This window comes from Trachemys scripta, chromosome 1, assembly GCF_013100865.1.
Source record: "Trachemys scripta elegans isolate TJP31775 chromosome 1, CAS_Tse_1.0, whole genome shotgun sequence".
NCBI lineage: Eukaryota > Metazoa > Chordata > Testudines > Emydidae > Trachemys > Trachemys scripta.
Window position 1 is genome coordinate 100,638,948 of NC_048298.1, and position 23,530 is coordinate 100,662,477.

The window sequence follows — 23,530 nt, forward strand, 5'->3', positions numbered from 1 at the left end:
TAATTTGGAAAATGAAAATTTCACAAAAAATCGTGAATGAGAAAACAATGTTTTGCGTCATTAAAACGATTCCATGAAAAATAATTCTCATTTTTTGATCAGCCCTAATGTTTTGTCTTCTCTACTTCCGTTTTTTGTTTGTGATTCAAATTATTTGGCTAATGGGTTATGGGGTTTGGAGGGGGAGGTGGGAAGGGAGGAGTTAATTAGGAGCAAGGGAGTAGAAAAGGCAAAAGAAGGAGGAGAGGGACCTTGCACAGGAAGGGAAGGGAAGGTGAGAGAGAAAAGAGGAGCGTGAAGGTGGAGAAGAGCATGAAGAGCAAAGAGCATGGGTAAGGTACATTGGGAGAAAGGGAAGGAACTCAGAGGAACCAGCCAATCAGCAAATTGAAAGCCAGTCTGACATCAGCAGGACACAAGAGCTCAGGTAAACTATCTAGTTCCTGGAGCTTTCTACACCCCTGGAAGTTCTTACTTTTCCTCCTCTGAGTCCACATGGCTGGATGAGGGAGCCACATGGAATTTGGTATCTCAGAAACTCCTCCAAATTCAGCAGCTGTGGAACAAGAACTAAAGAGGGTGAATAAATCCATAGTTATTGTAACCCGCTCTTCTCTCCAATCACCTAGGAGCAGGCAACTGTTCACCTCTTGACTGGGTGCCTGATGTTCTTGAGGATAATGAAGATCCTGGGGAAGTCCCAGCAATGGTGTTGGATAGGTGGGACTCTTCTATCCACCCATCTGCAGCAGCTCTCTTCTCATGGGAAGAATGACAGTTGGCAGTGCCTCCACCTAGTTATGCCCTGTTTACCTCTGTTGGGGTACCTGAGTAGCTTCCAGGAACAACTCTGGCCTAAACCATGCAATAGGCCTAGCAGATAAGAGTAAATGATCATCGTTGTAAGGAAAATATTCTTCTGCTGCTGCTTTCATATGGAAATAGCAACATTTTACATGTGAATAGAAAGGTTTGAAATCTATTTGAGGACTTCAGGAGATGCAGAATGGACCTTTGCTATGCTTCCTGGAAATGAAAAGATGGGGCACTTATTCACAATGTGTTTGATGGTTTGGAGGTCTCTGCATTTACATGATGGAGAATCCTTGATTTTCCATATGTGCATCAGCTGCGTGCATCTTCCACATAAGATCTTAATATTGTTGATGGTTGTCCACCATCTTCAGTGGAGAAAGAAACCAGGTGGTTTGACAAAGGGGTCATCAGGGAAAGCATTAAACTACTTTTGGTATTGGCAGCTCAGACCCATGAAAAACTGTCAACAGCTTTCCATCTTAGCAATTTTGAAGCTAAGAGGATGCTGAATGTAAACTTCTGTAGTGATGATCCTAACCCCCCCCCCCCCCCAACTAGGAGTCACCATCGATTTCAAGCCTTACCTACCAACAACATCTGAAGCAGGTGAGCTATAAAACGAAGAGTCACATTGTCACATTCTGGCGGGGGCAATCCAGACCAGTGAGGGCTTGCGTCATTGCCTGCCCTGTAACTTTGAGTGCTTCACAATGCTTTACTGCTGTAGCTCCCAACCTGGGCTGCTCACAAATAGCCTAACAATATGCAGGCACACCCTGAGTGTCTAGTGTGCTAGATAGCTCTGGTTCAGCAACTCTGACCCCAGCAGCCAGTGTACAGCCCTGAAGCCCCTCTCTGGTTTCCACCAGAGTCGGTTACTAATTGCCGGGTGACCCCAACACATTCCCAATCTGGTATTTTCCCCAAACACTGTGCTTTGCAATGTCCAGCCTTCTCCGGGCCAGTTCAGAGAAATAAAAAGGTTCATTTGCTCCTTTAAAGACACACAAACATGTCACAGCTTATTAACTTAATGCGCGGCAAATACAAAAACCCCAGCACTGAGTTGGTTTGTGGTAAAAATGAAATAAATTTATTAACAAAAGATACATCAGATTAAGTGAGTTCAGGTATAAGGAACAAAGGTAGGGAGAGTCACAAGTAAAACAAAACAAAACACGCTTCTAAAAATCTAAAATTTAATCTAGCAAGATACAAGCTTTGTTCAAGATCATTTCTCTCACCAGTCATTCTTCCCAGCCGTGGCTGACTTTCTTTCAGTCAGAACCTTCCACAAAAGCACAGAGTGCTGCCTTCCTTTGTCTTCTCAGATGAAAGATCCTTGCCTAAGTAGGTTTCTCACCTATATTCAGTTTTAGAGACTTCAAACCCCCCACTTAGTTGAATGATCCTCTTTCTCGGCTTGCAAGGGTTCTGTTCTCTTGTGTCTGTCTAGAAATGGATGCCAAAGATGGCTTCTGTCCTAGTGTATATCTCCCAGAATCCAATGAACTTTGGTGACCTCATGATGTTTTCCCCTTCCTGTGGGCTTCCCATCCCCCTGTATGATTTCTATGTAAATGGGGCTTCCATTGTTTCTGATTCCACCATGCTTAGTTTTACATTGGAGACATTCCCTCCTATCTGGGCAAACTGTACCGCCTAATACCAATGAGTATTCATAATTCTTTATATAGTGCTAATACATACATTTCACAATGATATTAATCAGCAGTGTGTTGTTAGCTTTCAGAAAAGACCTCACTTTATTCACTTTGATAATACAGTAATATTGTATACAATCAGTTGATTCAATTGCTTGTCACTTGAGGTTCTGCCCCCCTGTCATTATAGACCAGTAAAGCTTTGAAATGGATTCTTCTGAAAAGTAAAACCCAGACCAAGCTTCTCTCTCCTGCTGGGTGTAGATGCAAGCTGTCTTCTCTCCCACTTGTTAGTGTGAGATTTGCCTCCAACGCAGAGTTTTGTGCCATTGGAGTCACCCCCATGCCATCCAACAGCCACTTTCCTTTTCGGCTGGAGGTTATACCCAGAGCCATTTTCCCCTCTCTTCGAGACAGCAGTAGGCTAGAAAAGGAGGAGACTTTCTTGCCTCCAAGCAACTGTTGAGAGAGGGAGAGCAGAGGAGTCATTACAGCAAGTGGAGGCAGAGCGCCATGAAATAACAAGTACCAGGTGTTATGTTGCTTTGTGAAATCTGCCCAGGAAAGGGGCTCAACTTTTCTTAGGGAAAGAGTTGATAATCCCACCCCCCACCCAAAAAGAGAAGTGGCTTCTAAAAACCAGCAAGTACCAGAGTATTTTGTTACCCCATTCCAAGTTTGCCCAGGCAACACAAGAGTCCCTCTATCTTTCATGAAAGTGTCATTGGGGCTGGGTTTTTACACTGCTTTCAGACTCAGCTAAGCAGACACTAGTTGGCACTGTTGCTCCATTAGAAACGCTGATGAAAAGAGCTGTGTGATGAACAGCAGCAGCAATAGTGCCCCAAAGCCCAACCATCAACAAAACAGAAGGAACAGGTTTTAAGAGAGCAGTTTGTCTCATATATATTAACTAACTAATATATTAACTAGTAATTAATTGTACTCAGACAGTGGTGCTGGCTAACTGTATTGGTCCAGCTACATTTAATCCTTGGCCAGGAGCATTGCCTTCAATAGTGTGTGCAGCCTATGTGCTCTTTGTTATGCCCAGACTAAATTTTATAATTATCACCAGGTCATTGACAATCGTGCTCCATCTGAGCTCCAGCAATAAGATGCGCTTCCTTCTTCATGGTCTGCAACGCTGCTCCGAGAGAATTAAAATGATCATGGCCCAAATATTCAAACCAGCAAGATTACTTAAAACTGCCTAAAAGGGAATCCAAAATGAGGTGTTTTCTTCTACATGAGTGAGACTTGGGAGGGTTGCTTTTTCACCACTTTCTGAAGCAGTGATAACTGTTGTGCATGAGAGAGGTTGAGAACAGATGCTGGGTGGCTATAATGGAAATGCAGCCCAGGCAGAACTTGTGATATGGAGACAAAGACATTTGACTTTGGAAATATTAGTGAGGCAAGAGGAAAACTAAAACCCTGTAACTTTGCCACTCTGTAGCTTTTCTAAGTTGAGGAAGTTTTCAAAAATTAGGGTGGAAAAAGGAAAAGCCCTCCCTCTGCCCCCACAAAATAACCCAACAAAATACCCACACAACAACCCTGGATAATATTCAATGTATTGCAAAAAGTGAAAAAGGGGGGCAGGAGGCGGAAGAAATATAAAATCTGAAATGCTGAAACTGTTTTAAAAATAGTTTTCAAAAAATTAGAAAAAAAAATCAAAATTGTTCCACTCTGAACCCTGTGAAATGGGAACAACTTCAGAACGTCACATTTTTTTGAGCCAGCATTGCCTAGGGGCTTTTACCACAGCAGCATGCAAACATGCTCTCCCCCAGAGACCTCCACTAGTGCTTTAGCACTGGCATGGTTGCCCTGCAGCAGGCTGTGGCTGTAGGACAGGTAGTGATTGTTCTAATGCAGAAGTTCCTGAGAAGGGCTGAGGGAAGCTTGGGTTGAACAGAAACAATGGTGAGAGGGCTTTTCTGGGTGGTTGCTTGTTTTGTGGAGCAAACCTTTTCTGGAAAAGAAGAACGATTGAGAAACAGCAAAGAGTCATTCATTGAAGGAGATGGCTCAGTTGAGGGGGGCTCTGAAGAGAAAACTGGCAAAGCAGCCAAAGCAGAAGTTCTCTCTTTTATTAAAAAAAAACAAGAACAAGAGAGAGCTTTGTCTAAATATTGTGCCACGGAAAATATGGCAAGAGATTTAGCAGCAGCAGCAGCAAAATACTTTCCTGCTGTGTTTGCAGCAGCAACAACTAGAGAACACACTAGAAGGTCATCTACACATTGCACAGGGGTTAATAGCCTGAAAAATAAGCAATTAGTTCCTTTATATTGAGGAATATGATAAATTCCTTGGAATGGATTGGGGGAGGGGTGTGGGACTGAGTTCTCATTTCTGACTCTTCCCATGAACTCCGAAGTGGGAAGGGAAAACTGTTCCCTTCTGCAGTCCCATAAGAGAGTTTCTCCACCAATTGTTAGCTAATCTTAGAAGAACATTATGCTAGAGATTTTTCCTGTGCGCATGTATTCACTCAGACTAAACCCACCACTAATATGAAGGCAGCCAATGATTGTAAAATATTTACCAAGGAAAATCCTTGCAAATCTTAAAAGGAAACAGAAAGATACTAAATATTAATTTCCCCCTCTTTTTGATATTTATTTACTGTACTGGTTATGTTACTCTATCTAGTTATGTACAAAGACCCCATCACAGTGGTGTCTAGGCATGGGGATTACGGGCTTAAGGGTCCCATCTATGCGCCATGGAGAGATGGCATATGGCTGGAACATCATCAACAGCCCAACAGGCCAGTCAGAGCATTGTTTTAGACAATCTAGGACAAAAAAAATCTGTGAGTCCAAATTGTACACTGAAGTCTCTTTAATACACGGTCTAAACTGAGGTTGTAAAACACATTTGGTGAAGTATAAATTACATCAAATATGCTTTTTGGGCAAGATCTACAAAGTTAGGGACTACTCACTACTCTTTAGTCCACAACAGATCTTCCACTGACATTAATGGGAAGTTCATGCAGTAACTGTGGGTTGAATTTGGCCCCTTGTGGTAACTAAAGTTTTAGTTAGTAATGTCACATTCAGATTACTTCAGTGGGAAAAAGTGACAAGGAACTTTTAGGCCTACTGTTATCTCTGTTCTTTGTTTGCTAAAGCATTTTCACATGCCATCGCAGTAACAGTAGAAATTAGGTGCACCTAATTATTTGAAAGTCAAGTTCATAAGGTGCCAACACTAGACTTAAGAGTTAATATACCACTGAAAAGAATGTGAGCAAATCACATCACAACCTGGAATAGCTTTGTTTGCAGACTCTGGAAGGCCACATCAGGTTTTGCACTGATTGCTCTTCATTTACATTGGGAACGTTTTCTTCACTCCCCTCCTGGCTAGAAACTGACAGCCAGATCCTCAACTGGTGTTAGGGAGTGTAGCACCATAGATTTAATGGAGCTATGCCAATTTACACCAATTGGAGAGCTGGCCCTTATCTTTTAAAAGCCAAAACTTGCATTCTGTAGAACCTGGATTTGCCCTGGGGGTGAGATAAATACTATTAGATAGCAAGATCTGGCCCAGGGAGCAGGTGTTGGACCCCAGTGGCTTAGATATTTCTTTGCAAAACTTGCTCTTTTCAGGTCTGTGAAATGCTTCTTCAGTTTTATTCAGTTCACTCTTATTGCATTCATTGCAGTTTATCTCTTATTGCATTCAAAGCAGATGACTGATGGATGCCGTGCTAAACATTTGGTGAAGCGGGTAGAAGTTGATCCCAACCCCCACACACCATTGACTTCACTGGTAGGTTTTCTGTAAAACAATGACCACTGTCTGCTTTAATGTGGAGTTCAGACTGCTTAGGTACTCAAAGGTGTTAGCCTGTTTTTCTGAAAGCCATGCCTTTTTCAAAAACAGTCTCCTGTTCTGAGGTCAGAGCTCAGGTCTTTTCTTAAGGCTCTCAAGAGAAGTGATGGAAACCTAGTCACTTGCATCATTTAAATCTAGAGTGGATACATTAGTGGAGAAATTTACAGGAGAGAACAATTCTGCTGTAGTACAATGTCCCGGGGATGGGTGAAATGACCTAATACAATATTTTTTCATGCTTTCTAATTTCTATGATTAAAGTAGTTGACATCAACCTCTTTACTATTTAGCCTTCTAATTAACATTACTATGCTATTCCCTCTACTAATAGGGAATCTCATGAATAACCTGCTAATTACTTTGAAATAATTGTAAATATTTTAATGACCACCATTGTAGGACAATCTGATATGCTGCTATTATCAGATATTCCATTCTTCATTCTCATGCACGCTCATGTCTGTTCACACTAAACTAAGAGGTGGCAGACTCACTGCTGTTCCTTGCTTTACAGAATGTTCCGAAGTCCAATCAAATGCTGTGAGAACAAGCTCCTCCCACCACCATATCTGGACTAACTCCTTCCTTCCACAGCTAGCTTCCAAACATTATCATGCATTAAGTTCTGGCTTGTTGATAGAACAAGGAACACCCAGGACACTAGTATGTCCCCTTTAGGTGCCTGAAAACTATAATGGGATCACCTCAGTCTTCTGTCTTCCAGTCTATCCCCTGCTTAACCTATCCTAAGCCAGAGCTTTCTAAACCATGAATTAACTTTGTTTTTCACCTCTTTGCTCTCTCCACAATCTGAATATTGTATTTTAAAGCCAGGCAATGTGGACACAATATAATAGGTGGGGTATGCTTAGTCCTCTGATTTGAAATGTTTTCCTTTGTTTTTCTTATTTCCATACTTTACAGCAGTGATACTCAGACCTCAGTGGTTCAGGAGCCAAATCAGCAATCAACATTACCCCAAAGAGCCACAGTACTGTGAATGCATTGTTTCATTTACTATAGTACTATATATTCATATTTAAACAGTATGACAGGCAAAATATTTAGTTTATCTATTATTCTCACAGCAAAATGATTGGCCAAGTATTATTTTGTCAACTACAATTGGTTAATATAGTAAAATCATCCTGATTTATTTATTAACCAATCCCACCGTGTTTTAATATCATGTGCTGCAATGAGCCACAGGAGACACATTAAAGAGCCACTTGCAGTTTGAGATCCACAGTCTGTGTATTACTGCTTTACAGGAACAAACAATGAGACACACTCCCCACTGTGTCCGTTATGCTGCGTTAACAAATGCATAATGTACAGTAAACGTTTTTCTGCTTCCCTCAGCTTGGGTCATGTTAAGAGGAGAATGTTCAGAATTGATAAGAGAGCAATGATAAAACCACTTCTCTGCCAATTCTACCACACATGTGACTTGCAATGAGTAGATGCCAGGCTTCCCTTACTGGACTTGAGACTTTGTGCTCAAATTAGAAGGGGATCCAAAAGGTATCAGATAAGAAGATGGACAAAACAAAATAATCAAACAAAACCTGAAGGACTTTGAAAATGAACATATGCAGGGGGGATACTTTAATAAGGGGTTTATTTGTTTCAGCATTTAGTAATGAGATTCTCTTAGACGAAAGAATTACATTCTCTCTTAGAAGGAAGCTAGTCACCAACAGTTAAATGCTGAGGTTTTTAAAACAGTGCAGGAAATTTAGTCACACATTTTTCATTATAATGAATGTGAGATGTGTGTCTAAATCTCCTGTGCTACTTTGATACTCAAAGACTGGGGGTGGGGCAGGCAGAACAGATGTGGGGGTTGCAATGGGCAGGCAGATTTGATGTCACTTTCATTTCTGTAGAAAATGAGAGACCTCCCACTTTTTTTTCAGCCCACTGGAAGCACTGACCATTACACCATCTAATCTGAGGTCTTGATAATCACAGGCCATTATATTTCACCCAGTTACCTCTGTATTGAGCATAGGTAAAAGTGGTAGAAAAAATAACCATTGTATTGACAGCTAAACATAACACAGGGTGCACAAGGGTCTGGAAGTAGAGAAGAAAAACTGACTAAGTTACATTCCATGTAAACATCTAATGCAGAGAAGATTCCCTCTTTAAATCCCTCCTTTGCTGTGTTGCCTACAAATCCTGTTAGGCTGCTGGTGTGCTAATACTACTGTCTAGCATGTTGACCAATATTATCTTATTGTTTCCATGTATTCCCACACTGGTCTCTCTCTCTCTCTTTCCACCTGTTGTCTTTTGTCCTGTCCTTAGATTGTAAGCACTTTAGGGCAGACACTGTCTTTTTACTGTGTGCACACAGCACCTAGCACAATGGGGTTCTGCTGCAGGACGGTGACTCACAGGTGCTACACAATACAATACAAATACTGTCATAAGAGAAGCAGAACAATGGAGAACTTAACCAGACTACGCTCACCAGGAAAAACCTGGCCATCTCTCCAGAAAAATACTAGTGAGCACCTAATATGAACAGATTTTAACTGATCTCCATGGCCAGAGGGCAACATAACTTTAGCTAAAGTACAAGACTGTTCATGGTATAAAATATGAACTTCAGTGACATGACAGAGGGAAATATCTTTAGGAAAATTGGGCTTGTCTACCTGCAGAGTTGCACTGGCTTAATTAAAGGAAACGATTTTAAGCCAATTTAGTCAAGGCAGTGTTTAGTTTAAATATACTGAACTTAGAGCAGTTTAAAGAAACTTATTTCAGTTTAGCTTAAATCAATCAGGAGCAGGTTAAGGTAACCAAAAATAAACTACTCCAACTAAAGTAAGTGTCCACACTAAATCGCTTAAAAAAAAAATCATACCAGAGTCAAACTGGTGCAACTTTCTCATGCACACAAGCCCTTAAATTGAATGTGATCATTATCACATGTAACACATGCACTCTCAGTTGCTTCCACATCCTCTGAAACAAACAGTTATGATGCATGCAATTCAATGTTTGCTTTATCTTTTGCTGACCTAGTTTTTCCAGCAGCTATCAGGGTAAACTCCCCACACTGCTCCACAATTATCTCTGTTCCTTAAGATTTAGATACTTGGTAAGAGCTTCCCCCCTCCTACCTGGACAGGAGCAAAGATTAGAAGTTTCACTTTTACTCCAGTAAGGTATAGTTCATTGAACTTGCACTTTGGAAACCTCCAATTCATTTTGATTGTAGCACTAACACATAGGTCAGGATAAGGAGGTTTAAACCAAAGGTCCTTTCGCGTTCAGTGTCAAAGAGTAACTCTGCTTACTATGTGGCCGGGATTCATGAAAGGAATTTGTACCATTCGCCCCCTCCAACTTGTACCACTTTGAAGCCTGAATCAATTTTCAGTATATGAGCAGCAGCTCATGAAATTTTGAGGACATCGTAATGCCTAGGGAAGAGTCCCTCAGGACAGAAAGAAGTGGGTTTTATAAAGCCCTACCTTCTCCTTAGGCCTTCCAGCAGGAAACTCCTAGAGCAGAGTCACAGCATAATAGTAAAATGTTTCTGTCTTTGTTAAGGAGGGAGGGAGAGGAAATATGAAGGCTTAACCTTAAACACTGACCTGAGTGTTTTCCTGAATAGAGATGGACTTGAAGTTAAGCACATACTTAAGTGCTTTGCTGAACTGGGGCCAAAGAGGGGTAGAAGCAAACAGAAAGAAATACAGCTTGCAAAGAGCTTCTTAAAATAAATGACATCAGCTGGTAAATATAATAAGAGATACTTTCAATTGCTCCAGATTAATGGAATCTCAATGATGGTTTCAAATTCCATTTTAATACCATAAAATAATTAGCAAACGAGCCTAAATTCTGGGGGAGTGAAATCCCTATCCAAATCTGGATCTGATTCTGAACAGAACCCCTACATTTATAAATAACTGGCCAAGGCAAAACCTCAATATCAGAACTTCTCCCTCTTGTCTCCCCACCAATCTTGGAGTATTAGACATATGAATCCAAAGCTAGATTGTGTAGCTTAAGCCCATTTCTAATATTAGTTAACTATAAGTATCAAGCAATCCAGGTTTTACAGAGGCTTCAATTTAAATACACTACAAAAATCTTAATAAAAAACATTTTTAAGCCTATGTAGACCTATATCAACACACAGGCGCTTTCTGGAGGGAAAATGAGCGCACCATAATATGCCTCAGGGCTTTTAGCACACTTCCTATGGCTCCTCTGAGAGCTCTGTCCTGGGATAATGAACAGCTGGGCCTGACAGCTGGGACACGTAGTACGCTGAAATAACTCATAAGGGAACTACTAGCATGCAAAGCTCTGCTGTTTGACTGCTTCAGCTGAATGATGCTGGTTAATCAATAGTGGTGATCAGCAAATACAGGGAGTCGCAGTGCTTTGATTTATTCAGTTCAGTGACACAGTAGATGCTGTTGTACACTTCTCAAAAAGTAGACTCTGCCTCCCAAAGTTCTCGAGCACAGAGGAGGAAGCTATTGTAATGTCTATAGTGCAGGAGATCTTATCTGCAGGGAAATTTCTAGAAGGTTCTTTGGGGTATCACTTGCCCTTTTCACACACTGCAATGTATGTGCAGAAAGCGTAGGGTATGTTTACATTAGAAACACTACAGCGACAGAGCTGCAGCACTGTGGATACATTGCTGTAGTGTAGACAAGGGAAGGGTTCTTCTATTGCTGTAGTAACTCCACCCAGTGCCAGATTAAGATATAAACTAACTAAGCTACAATTTAGGGCCTCACAATATGAGGGGCCTCTAAAGAAGAAAAAAAACCTGATTCCATTTCAAATTTTATCAAAATCAGTTAATAAATAAAGGAGATATGGGAAAAATAAGGTTCTCTCTAAATATAGACATTTTCGTTCAAATACAACAAAAATATACACATCTGGCTACACAAATACCCTTACCCTACCCTTACCCTTCACTAATAGTTCATTATTGACAGGCAGGAGGCCAGGGCTGAGAAAAAAAATGATAATTGCACTTGTAAAATTAGTATTTCTACAAGTAAGTCAGCTATCAGTTGCTACTGGTAAAATTCTGACCATGCCTTCATAACTTATTAAATAAATAAATAATCTGACTGCCCATAAATTTGGGAAAAACATGAGGTCGGAGACAGCTGTGTTGTGAAGCAATCCAACCAAACTCACACTCGTATGTTAGTGTGTTCTGTTTTCTTTTGATCTGTACATACATACAATTGTGTATTTTAGTGCGCATGCCACTTTCTGCTTCATGCACTATCCATGCTTCACATGATTGAGTTTGCAGGGGATCATCTTATGGACTTGGGTTGAGTGGATCTTGACGAGGATAAATTTGTGTTGGCTTCCCTCCACCAGTTTTGGGAACCTTCTTAGTAAACATCAGAGAGTGCTGACAAAAGGATAAATAGAGGATTTTGAGAGAAGTGAAGGAAGAGACACATATATATCAAAATATTCTGAGTACTTGGTGACCAAGTTATTTCAACCTAGGTGCATATATGATAGGCTATTAAAGACTATAATATTCATTATATTTGCTTGAATATAGTGAGGAAAAACTAGCCTCTCTCAATGCCTGTCTGGAGATTACAAGTCTTTTTTGGTAAATTCTTTCTCTCTCTTTCGCACATATAACTTGTTGTCACTCTGTGTCCAAGGTGTTTACTCAAGATTAATTAATGGTCCTTGGGGAATGTCGTGGGTCAGGCCCACGGTCATGCCTGTGCACCCCCAGGCGGGGCTGCGCAGTAGGGTGGACGGAGTCAATAACTGGGCGGGGCTTCTATGCCTGTTGTTTTCTGGCAGGCGCCCCCCAGCAGTCATCGGACGGGGTGGGGGGCTTACAGCCCTTGGCTCATGCGGGGGGGTGACTCGCTCCGAAGGTTGGCCTGAGTCCCTGGGGGTCTTGGACCTTTTACCTCGCACCTCCAACCCTTCAGCAGCCAGGTAGTCTTCCATGAGGGTGGCAGCCTCCGAGAGCAAGGTCAGGCGATGACGTTTCACCCACTCCCTCCCTCCGGAGGGGAGGACCTGCGTGATTTGCTCCAGCACTACCACTTCAGCCACCTGATCCCCTATGTACTTCTCTGGCTCCAGCCAGCGCCAACAGTAGTCCCGTAGCTTCTGGGCCCCCACCCTGGAGCAAGCCCCCAGTGGGTAAGTTCTGGGGGAGATGCCCGTCTGATCCAGGAAAGCTGCTTTGACCTTCTGGTAATCTAAAGCATCCTGCAGGTCTAGATTGCAATCGGCAGCCTGCATGGAGCCAGTCAAATATGGCACTAGGAAGGTGGCCCAGTGTTCCCTTGGCCAGTGCGCTGCGGTGGCAACCCTTTCAAAGGTGACCAGAAATGCCTCTGGGTCATCACCAGACCCCATATTGGTCAGGTGTAGGGGTAGTCTCGTCAGGCCCCCTGCGGCTCCTAACACGCCAGCATGGGCATCCGGTGTGTGTGTGGGGGGTGGCCTCCATAATGTCACCACCTGTTGCATCAGGTGCTCCTGTTGGGCCTGGTGCAGGGCAGACATCTCCCATAGTAGCTGTTGCTGCTGTTCCTGATGCTGGGCCAATTGCTGCTGCTGCTGAACCGCCAGCTGTTGCAAAGGCTGCACTTGCTGCTGCGGGGCCGCCTGCTGTTGCTGGCTCTCCAGCAGCCATTTTAGGACCTTCTCGGCCTCCTTTCACATAGGTCACTAGGGGGCCCTCATGGCCAAAAGGAAAAATGGCCACAGGAAAAAAAAAAAACAGGGGAAAGAAGAGGGATGGCTATAGCAGGCCTCTCTTTCAATGGGCCTCCCCCAGGCCCGAATTGTTACCCGCATTCTGCACCAAGTTGTCATGGGTCAGGCCCACGGTCATTCCTGCGCACACCCAGGCGGGGCTGCACAGTAGAGTGGTCAGAGTCAATAGCTTCCCCCAGGCTCAGGGTCATGTGGCCCAGCGGCCAGAGTCAGGATGGGCCATCACCTCGGGGGGTGGGGGGGCCAGCAGCCAGGATAGGGGGACCTGGGTCCTCCTTCTCCACTGGGACCCAACCCAGGGCCCTGTCGGTGGCAGGATTGCCTGCCACCAGCTTAGCGGGGATTCAGTCGAAACATGCTGAGCTGGCCTCCAGTTGTCCAACCAGCTCCCCACAAAGACTCCCTGGGTTACTTCCTACCCGTTTCTCCACATCTCGTGGCTTCCTAGTTCCCTCGGTTCCTTCGCCCTCAGTCGCATCTAGCCCCTGGGGGTTGAGGGTTGCTGTCAACTGGCTGGCCTCCACATCGTGAAGTGCCCATACCCCTTCAGCAGGGGCCAGCAGCACACCTCCTTCCCCTACAGCAGTCTGCCCAGACTGAGCCAGGCTGCTCTCTCTTATACTGGTGTTGCACTTTGAGCATGCCCAGTAGAGCTGTGGGGGTGTGGCTTCCTTAGCCCACAGTGAGGGGTTAATCCCCACAGTCCCAGGGCTGGCCATACCTGCCCCGTCACAGGGAGACAAAGGATAGAGAAACAAATGCGAAGAGAGATGTCTGCCTAGAAAAAAGACTAGGATTTTCTGCTTGGTGGGTTTGGAGTGCGCAAGATATTTTATTATAGGTAGTATGCTAAGTAAAAATTCTTATATAGACTTATAAATCACATACCATATGCACAATACATTATATTTGTATAGTATGGCAAAAGAAAAATCCAAACAATTCATTGTTTTGTAGCAAAAATTAAATTGGAATAAAAATTTGTAAATATATTTTATGTATAGTCTGGATAAATTTTGTATTTCCCTAACAAAATTAATCAAACTTTTTTCATTTATTCATATGAAAAGAAGGACGATTTTTCTTATTCATGGTGTAAAAAAATTATATATCCTCTCTTGTTTTCCTGTGAGAACACAGACAAAATAGCACTAACTTTCACAGAAATATCCTAGTAAAATAACACAGGTTTTTGGCATATATATATAAAAAATAATTGTATATTTAGAGTATCTTCTCTATTGGGGCATCTAAATCATATAATATATATATAAAATATTATTTGTTGTAAGATATATACATCTCAATATTTATAATATACAATTTTTTTTTTACTGGTTTCAATAAACACTTTCTGCTACTAATTTTAGGTAATTCAGCATAACCTTCTATAAAAACAAAACAAATCAATTTATTAGAAAAATACAATTCACATACAATTTTCTGATGGTTTGCTTATTACCTGGGTGTAATTCATATCTATACAAGTTATAGCTGAGCTTTAAGCTTGTGGGTTATCTGCATCCTATATCCTCTATTGCCTCTTGTATCCTCTATTGCCATCTTATATCCTCTCAGAGTCTCATTGCGTATTTAGACAAGAAATTCCACAATTTAGATGCCCCAATAGAGAAGAAAAATTTCCTCAGAACTCTTCTAGTAAATTGTATTATTTACTTTATTTTTTATTTTTTTTATATTGTATTGTTTACTTCTACTTTACTTACATAGGCAATTAGTTCAAAGAATTTGTCTAACATTTATTTCTGTCATGATGTCATCATTACAGAGAGGGCTGCTGAAAATGAAGATTATTATTCTATTTTTACAACTTCGCCTTTGTATATAAGCAGATATAAAGCTTTTGTTTTTATATATCCAATGTCCTTTCTGTGAAAATAATAAATTCATTTTTTTTATGGTATGGGGCCTCTTGCACTTGGCATAGCTTAGGGCTTCAAAATGTCATAATCCGGCCCTGACTCCACCTCTTTGAGAGGTGGTAGCTAGGTTGACAAAAGAATTCTTCCATCAACCTAGCACCATCTATATTGTGGCTTATCCAGCTTAACTAGGTCTCTCAGAGATGTGACTTTTTATTAGGAGATAATCACTGGTCCCCAGCACTGCACTCAGAGTTATGGAAAGTGTGGCTAATTTGGTTCACATGAACTTTTGACCTTAGTTCAAATAGGTGTGCTGACTTCCACCTACCTATGAGGCAGAAGAGATGAACAGACCTAGGTACAGTTTTTCAAGTGAACAGTTTATTTGCCAAAAAATGCAGTTTCTGATCCACTGAAACTGTAAATTTGACATAAATCTGCCAAATAGCTTCAGAGAAAAATTTGGGGGAGGAGGGCATAGATTCACAAGGGGACTTGGGGTATGTCTGCACTGCAAAGAAAAGCCTGTAGCACCAAGTCTCAGAGCCTGGGTCAATTGACTCAGACTTGCAGGGGTCTGGCTGCAGAGCTAAAAATAGTAGTGTAGATCCTTCTCACTCAGGCTGGAGCTCAGGCTCTAAAACCCAGCGAGTGGGGAGGGTCTCAGGGAACATCTACGCTACTATTTTTAGGTCTACAGCCTTGGCCCTGAGAGCCTGAGTTAACTGACGTGGGTTCTAAGACTCTCTGCTGTGGGTTTTTCTTTGCATTATAGATGTGACCATAGGTGCTATTCACAAAACCACTGGAAGTGGTGGTGGGTGGCTTATTGGGCCAGAGAGAGTTAGAATAACTCTAGAGCCTGGTAGTTAAGGGTACTCATGTGAGAGAGTGGACACTTGAGTTCCAGTTCCTGCTTCAGTGACTATTTATGTATGTTATATACAAGTTCTATAGAAGACACTGAGAAAGACCTACCCCAGATTACTGTATAACCCACTGGTTAGGTGCTCACGACTTTATGGGAGATGCATGTTAAAAACTCTACTCTAAATCAGGGAGAGTGGGGACTTGAACCTAGGTCTCAAATATCCTAGGTGAGTTCACTAACTGTAGGTCTATAGACAGATATATACCCACCTCCTCTTCCTCCTCTTTTGTCAATGTTATTTCCAAATGTCCTTTCCTTTGTTTAAAAATGCCTAAAATCAAAACAAAAAATGTCATTTGCTCCAACATGAACCTTTTCAGTTTTCTGTTTTGCCAAGAAAAAGGAAACAATTTTTGTTTTGGGTCAATTTGGAAGGGTTTTTTGTATTTTTTTCCCCAATTTTTCACTTCAGCCAGCAAACTGAAAAAAAAAATCTATTATTTGCCCAACTCTTTGATAAATCTGCTCATGACCAATAAAATTTGGACCTGAACTCTCCAGAAGGTTCATAAACCTTTCAGAAAACTACCCTGAATTTTGATTTCTAACAAAGTATCAGAACTCAACTTGTCTGGTTTCAGATTTCATGGGGAGAGTTTTGTTCTAACACGGATATAAAAAGAAACTTTTGAAACAGCTTTTTGGCAAGTGTTTGTTGGCTAATAAAATGAAATTCAACAGGGTTTTTAAAGACCTACTGTACCAGCACTCAGTCACAGGGAAACATTTAAAAAAGTCATTTGAGCTGTCTTTTAACATTAGGTTCAGACAAATGGAACCAACCTTTTTTTAAAAAAGTCACTTAAAAAAAAATGAAATCCAGGAAAGCTGACTTATTCCACTAAGGCAGACACCATCTGTGGGGGAAGACAATCAACTTTGAGCACTTTTAGGTAAGTTCCAACCTATATTTAAGTGTGTATGATGAGAATAGGGTGACCAGTCAGCAAATGTGAAAAATCGGGACGGGGTGGGGGGTTATATATAACAAAAAGACCCAAAAATCCGGACTGTCCCTATAAAATCGGGACATCTGGTCACCCTAGATGAGAAGACGGTCTTTCATGCTAAAGAAGTGGCTGATTGAGTGTTAATACGCTAGATCCTGTTCCCCCTGAAGTTAGCAGTTAAATCCTCACTGACTTCAATGAGAGCAGTAGCAAGCCAGTAAGTAGCAATCAAAATCTTCTGTTTTTCCTGTTTTGTTTTTTAAATCATCCTTTTCACACAAACATGGCCACCTTCATGAAGTAACTGCAACCTTCCATCTCCCTAGAAATACTGCAATTTTTGCAGATTCCTCTTACAATTCTTGTTTTGATCTGACTGGAAATAAGGTGTAAATTTTTACCAATGAGGGTAATGAATCATTCGGACAGTTTACAAAGGGTTGTGGTGGCAATTTTTAAATCAAAATTGGATGTTTGTCTAAATCATATGCTCTAGTTCAGAGGTTCCCAAACTGTGGCATGTGCACCATTGCTGGTACATGGGTTTGTTGGAAGTAGCATGCCGAAAGCTCTAAAAAAACCCAAAACCAGACATTTCAGTTTCACTCATTGCACTCACTGCAGCATACCAGGAAATGCCCCAGAAGTACGATGCTCTTTCCTGACTGCTTCCAGCCATAACGGTGAACACTCACTGACCATAGTCATAGTAGTTTTATTTAGCAGTGTATTGTGTGCTATGGCTGTGCAGCTGGGCGCTCAATTCCACAGTGCAACATACTGAGGTGAACTTGCGAAGTCCGTATCGCACTGCCAGAGCTCCTCTCATTCCAGAAGATATGTGCATACAACAGGAATGACCAACCTGAGCCTGAGAAGGAGCCAGAATTTACCAATGTACATTGCCAAAGAGCCACAGTAACATGTCAGCAGGCCCCCCATCAGCTCCGCCAGCCCCAGCACCTCCCACCCACCAGCAGCCCCGCCAATCAGCCCTCCCCCTCCCTCCCTGCATCTCCTGATCAGCGGTTTTGTGGTGTGCAGGAGGCTCGGGGGGTGGAGTGGGAGGAACAAGGGCATGGCAGGCTCAGGGGAGGGGGCAGGAAGGGGTGGAGAGGGGGCAGGACCTATGGCAGAGCCAGGAGTTGAGCAGTGAGCACCGCCTGGCAAATTGGAAAGTTGGCACCTATAGCTCCAGCCCCAGTGTCAGTGCTATACAAGGAGCTGCATATTAACTTCCGAAGAGCCGCATGTGGCTCCAGAGCCACAGGTTGCCCACCCCTGGCATACAAGGCTGGTTCAGAACAGCTGCAAAACCTGCAGCCCCAAGGAGTCCCAAGATCAAAGGCCCATGTCCAGGATTGCTTTTACCTGCAGATGGCCACCAAAGCTGAGTGAGTGTTAATGCAAGTCTGCCTCAGTTTTCTTTTCATTCAGCCAATCACCAACTAGCGCCTTGTCTGGTAGTTGCTCACTATGACTCCAGCTTGCTGGATGGATTGTTAAGAGTCTCTCCTCTTTCAGGGCAGTAAAGAGTCCAGCGAGTCTCTTTATACCAAAAGCAGCTGTGCAAGTTAATGGGGTTACAGCTCCCCCTCTTTGAGTTACATAGAGGGACTAGGCAGCAATGTTCACTGTCTCGTTTACTTTTTACATTGTGCAAAAGGCTCCATGGCCAGAGGATAAGGAACAATGAAACTGAAAGAATAAACCTTGCAGGAACACATCAGAAAACAACTTTATAGTATTATCATCTAATATTTTTATCTAATGCAAACATTTTCCTAAAATTAATAACGAAAGAAATCCATGACTTTGGGAAAACATCTGGATTCACAGTAAATTATCCCAAATTTGAAATGCGAGCTATTAATTTGCCAAACTCTGAGAAGTCATTCTCGCAGAAAACTTTTGGATGCAAATCGGCAACAAGTTCTATACGATCCCTGAGAGTTCAAATCTCAAAACAACCTAGAAGAGCTCTATGATTAAAATGTCAAACCACTGCTTCAGCAAATGAAAAAAGATCTGGAGTGTTTGGGGAAGCATGCAGTTTTTTGGTTGTGAAGAGCAGCCACTGTCCAAATGAACATTTTGCCAAGGATATCTTTCTTGTTTCAAAATTGATCTGTATTCATCCCAGATAAAATCTTATCAGGAATACAGAGGGTGGTGTTAGACTTTATATGGAATAATGAAAGGCCAAGAGTAAGTGCAGGGTATACTAGCTGTTCTAATTACATGGCACTGCCAGTTCAAAGCAGTAGTGGATTGGGGTACTCTAACCCAGGTAAACATTGGGTCTTTATTGAACAAAACAACTTTGGTAGGCTACCATGGATTGATTATATATCACACACCCAGATATTCATACACATAACAAAGTCTATTCTATGGGTTTGGGTTAGCACTAGAGACAAGTTCTTTTCCCTTGCCCATGACACATATTGCAAATAATCCAGACCTTAACCCAAAGCACAAACCAGACAACTTTAAAGATTGGCAGAGCCATGGAATGCAAATAGTTGACCAGCCATTGAGAAACTTTTCTAACTTATTGAACTTATTGAAAGATAAAAACTAACTTTAACTGGCCCAATCTCCCTTGGCACCTGTACTTTCAAGTTAGACATTATGTTTCTCAACTTTCAAGGAAAGTTTTTTATACAGAAAGCCAACTTTAATAGAAGTGATGGTATCCAAGATTAAGATTAATTAAGAAACAAAATTATTACTAGTTTATATCAATCTTTGAAGACAACTTTCTTAGCAAAACAAGCAACCTCTTCCACCACCCCCGTCCATATGTGACATGCTGGCAACAGGATCTGGACAGACAAGTTACCCCAGATGTATAGGATATGATCTGGAAAAGAAGACTGGCAATCTCAGTCTGTAGCACAAAAGAAGAAAATTTATTTAAGATACTCTTTCAATGGTATCTTACACTAGTGCATGATAAGCTTAAAATATATATACAGAGAGATTGAATGGGGGTAAGTGTTGGAGAAATAGAGGAGAAAGAGATTTTATGCATATATGGTGGACATGTCGAATCATTAGACAATACTGGAATGCTATTTGTAACCAAATATTATTATCATCATCCTTGGGTAATTCTCCTATGGATTCCTAGCAGAAATGGTCACATAAAAGAAAATGAAGACTTAATCTCTTATCTGTTAGTGGCTGCTAGGCTACTGGTAGCCTCTCACAGGAAAACAAATAGTCCAACTCTAGAGGAATGTTTAAAATATGAGAGGTAGTTATGGAACAATTAATGCACCAATTACATACCCAGCAAAATAGACAGAGGACAAATAGATACTTTGCTATTTGGTTATCATTTATTCAGTACTCAAAGTACACTCACCTTCAGAAAAGCCCAGCACCTGTCCAACTTCTTTGATTACTAAGATTTGATAGATATGCCTGCTTTGTAAAATATGTATAATCAGAGGTTTCACTCAATTTAATAAAGTTCCTAGAAACAGCATGTCATGTCATGACATTGCTTCTTTGTACATTTCACCCCTACCTTTGCTTCAGAGGTGCACTGTCTTAACTTTTTGTTCCCCTCCTGCAGTTCTGAGCTGCTATTTATTGCCAAAATATGGATCCAGAATCTCATTCTCCCATTCTCCCAGTTCTGGCTGCCCCAGCCAGGGTCACATTCTCTGGTCTTTATTTTAAAAGATATTAAACTTTATAAAAACATGGAAGTACCCAAAGGGTTAAATGCTAAATACCAAAGCCACATCACACTTGTCTGGCACAAGGGTCTGTCAGTGTTGCAACTTTGAATGAGAGATTCAAATGGAGTTTTAGTGGCATTGGCTTTTTTTTTTTTAATTTGAAAAACAAAACCAACCCAATTTATCTTAAACCTACAAACAGGATTTTACAAACCATGAGTGCTGGTTTAGGTCCTTAAAACCTTACATAATTATACAAAAATATTTACACACACACACAAATTCTCTTTTGCCTAATACCCCTTGCACTGCTTTCATTTTTTTTTTTTTACACAACTGTATCCAGATTACATTTCCATCTTGTACAATCGGAGACAGTCAAGTTTCAGTGGAAACTCCTTATACTTATTTAGTGATTTTGATTAAATCATATTTACAAACTATTTCTGTGGGAAAAGAGCCTGTTTTCCTTCAGAATAGCTATAAAGGCTTCTGGGGACAAAAACTGTGGTTGTAGTAGCCACCTGACCCCCTTGTATAATTTGTTTAACTACCAGGGTTCCACCCAATATGACTGTACCAAGTGGAACATATATTTATATTTCCATAACTGGGTTTTATTATCAAACCAAAAACTTCCTTCTTATGACACCACAACTGTTACTCTTTAACATCTTCACAACCGTTACTTTTTAACATTTCCACAACTCCCAACTGTTTACTTTCCTTCAAATTCCCTCCAAACTCTGTAGCATTAATTTCTGCAAAAGCTACTTGTAACTCTTCACTCGCTTTAAATCACTTACTTCTGCATTCAATTCTTTAAGGTGATACATTTTGCCTGTAACCCGTGTGACACAGCTGCTTTACCCTGTGCTTCCTTTACCTTGGGATTATTTAAAAAGGCAGTAAAACATTTGTCTCCATGGTCACCCCTGGGTCTTTTACTCCAAAAATTTCAATGGAATCAAGCAGACTTCTGTCATGCTTTGTCCAAAAGAACTTTCTACTAAGTATCCAAAGTAGCCTCCATTAAAATTTCATGAAACCAAAAGTGTGAGAGGGGCGGGTGGGGTAGAAATCAACCAGTTAACCCTGTGAGGTTAGTTTAAAGTACAGGCTAACAGCTAAAACAGTTGGGAACCCTTATCCCTAGATTTTTATCCTGGCTCTGAGAGAAGAGTGGGGGTTGTTACCCACTCCTGCAAACCCTGAATTTGTTCCCCCAGTATCTGTTTCTTTTGTTTGCACCCCAAATGAGTTGCAGCAGTGCCTTTCTCCATTGCAATTAACTGCTTCCAAGCACCTCCATGAGTTAACTGGCTCACTATCTGCTTTTCACTTTGAAATTTTTTTTTCTTCACTTCCATACAACCAAGTCACAGCTCCCCTTTCTTAAGGTGGTCTGTTAACTCTGCTTCTGACTCCAAACTGTTTTGTAAAATTATTCTTTAGCCACCCCTAACTCTAATTTACAATCCTCCAGTTGCCTTTGCTGGAGTAGCACTGAACTTGAAAGATTACTTGCAGCCTCCCATAATGAGGTATTTACTTCAAACCTCTTACAAATGGACTGAAGTGCCTCCTTTCCCTGGAAGGCATCCTGTCCCCATGGGCACAGACCTCGTTCTGCTACCCATTTACCAAAGAGGGTGGGCTCCTCAGCCAGCCCCCACCCCTCCAGGTCCTGTAACATCGTCCCCACTTCCTTTTTAATCTCATCCCAGATTGACCCCAGCTTGCATGGACCCATAACTACCATCATGAGAGCCTGCCAGCTGTGCAGACAGTTGGGAAGGGGGACTTACCTGGCTGCTACTTACCTGTCACAAGTTACAGCACCAAGATGTTAGAGGGCTTTCCCTTGACCCTCTCCCCCGGTTCTTATCACACAGACAGAAAGCAGAAGACCAGAAGTCTGAAGTGCAGGCAATTCGATGTTTATCGGGGTTAGTTCCAAGCAAGCATATTCATAGTTCTACACGCCGGCAGAGTCTGTTTCCCAGTGTTCCATTCCCAGCTATGATGCCACAGAGCCTTTACCCCGTGTCCCTCTTCCCAGCTCTGAGCCTTGCCTGTGTCCCTGTTCCCCATTCCCACCTCCTCCTATCTGCAGTACACACCCCTAGTCAGCCCCCTTACAACTTACAGTTCTGTTCCATTTTTGAGGGTCATGAGTTGGGGTCTTCGTCCCACCCTTTTTTTGTACCCTGGCAGGGGTAAGGAGTGAGATTGTGTTCTGGCCAAGGCCAAGCCTTTCTTCAGCTTTTAGTGTTTCTTATGCCTCCCCCCAACCCTCCTTGCCCCTCCTAACTGGTTGCTTGACCTTGCCTTGAGATAAGGAGTTGAGGTAGTCTAAGTGTGCGCTCATATATTACATTCCCACCATGCCCAGTAACACTTTAGCTGTAACCCTTATTTTTTCCCATTGTACTAAAAGCCCCATCTGATTGTGGGAAATGCAACATACAGTCTCTTTGTTCATTGTTCTTCACACATACTAGTATAAGATATGAGTATCAAAACATCAAACCCAAAATTCTATCTCAGGCTGCCAAACAAGCCTATATACTAACAAAGAGGCTCCGGGTGGTGAAGATCCCAGTAAAGACCCCTCCCCACCACAATCGCCCCTTCCAGCCAAGCCTGGCTTGTGTTCAGCAATGGTCCGGATACGAAATAGCAGGAACTTCCAACTTAAAAAACAAGTTAAAGTCAAATCTGAACGTAGTTCAGCTGTGCTCATCAAAATAGATCACAGCGCCATCTGCTCCTTGCCATTATAGTAACATAAAAGTAGTAGAAGAGTAGTAACGGTTGCTTCATCCTGTTTCTCTTTGAGGCACTATCTAAACATCTGAGATGTTTAAAAAGGACGTGCACAAAAAGGAGACATCAGTTTTTTAAGCAGATGGAATGTGGACAAATAATGCTTGAGAACCACTGCACTAGTTCCTAT

At 41.8% G+C, this 23,530-nt stretch overlaps 1 long non-coding RNA gene across 1 annotated transcript; it reads right to left on the bottom strand.

Moving 5' to 3' along the window:
• Positions 1–1,894: 1,894 nt before the first annotated feature.
• Positions 1,895–21,613, bottom strand: LOC117881632. Its single transcript, XR_004646832.1, has 4 exons — positions 21,378–21,613; positions 16,136–16,197; positions 11,583–11,760; positions 1,895–2,939 (listed from the first exon to the last, which is right to left on the bottom strand). It is a non-coding gene; the product is annotated as an uncharacterized LOC117881632 (long non-coding RNA).
• Between the last annotated feature and the right edge of the window lie 1,917 nt (positions 21,614–23,530).